The sequence below is a fragment of the Solea solea genome, chromosome 8, assembly GCF_958295425.1.
Source record: "Solea solea chromosome 8, fSolSol10.1, whole genome shotgun sequence".
NCBI classification, from domain to species: domain Eukaryota; kingdom Metazoa; phylum Chordata; class Actinopteri; order Pleuronectiformes; family Soleidae; genus Solea; species Solea solea.
Genome location: NC_081141.1, coordinates 22,602,266 through 22,603,514, shown reverse-complemented (window position 1 = coordinate 22,603,514; position 1,249 = coordinate 22,602,266).

Below are 1,249 nucleotides of genomic sequence, written 5' to 3'. Positions count from 1 at the left end.
ACTCGTCATCACCGGAAGAGGCGGAGCATGTTTTTATGCTATCTGTTTTGTACATATTTTCTTTTCTTTTCTGCATTTCTACCTCATACTACTATGTAAAGCGGAGGAGACACGTACTGCGCACAAATAATTTAATTATTGGAAATAATGTTGCATTGTTACATGAGTAGATAGATAGAATAGATAGAACTTTATTGTCATTTTTACGACATACAACGAAATTAAGGTGCAGCTCCGAAAAGTGTTTTTAAGGGGACAGATAACCCGTCACCAAAAGAAGAAACCCCAAAAATATTTACATGACATGACAATAAAGATTCTTGAATCGCTAGGTTTATTTTTATTTTTTATTATTAAACCTTTATTTAACCAGGATAAAACTCATTGAGATTAAGAATCTCTTGTACAAGAGTGACACTAAAAAAAACATTAAAATGAAAACCATAATTATCACACATGTAAGAAATAAATAATTGCTCAATACATATAGGCAGTGTTTTTTGTTACATACTGTACTTAAATACAAAATTCACATATCTGTAGTTTACTTTGTTAATTATATTTCTAGCAACTGCTAATTTTACTCCACTACATTTCCTCCAACTATCTTTGTTACTCTAAATAAAGTTAGAAGAAGAAGAGTTGGTAATGGTGTGTATTAATATAGCATAATGAGCGGCTTTACACTATAGTTTTGCCATTCACATGCTTCAACATGGAGTTTAGGACACACATAGAATAACGGCCAGAAATCAGTACTTTTACCTCTAAAACTTGAGTACATTTTATATCAGGAAATTATTTTGGATACTTAAGTACAGTAAATATCATGTACTTTTACCTTCATAAAGTTTTACTTAAGTAACATTATAAAAAGGGACTTCAACTTCTACCAATGTAATTTTCTGGTAAGATACAAGACTGCTAAATAGAAAAAAGTGCAAGTGCTCAACAAATGTAGGCATAGTGACATTAAAACCAGTTAAAAAGTGACAATAAAAACAAATCCTGTGACCTAAGACCATAAGAACTTGCTTTTTGAATAATAAAAACCTGTAGATGTGATGGGAGCAGACCTGAAATACATTTATAAATCATAATTAGCCAATGAATACTATACGTCTGTGTGTTTTGGCTGTGATTTTACAGTGTATTTTGATTGATAATAGTTTTATATTTATTTATGTATTACAGTTCCTTCTGAGTGGAAAAAAGGGGAATGCTTTTAATTTAAATGTGGATTTGCACG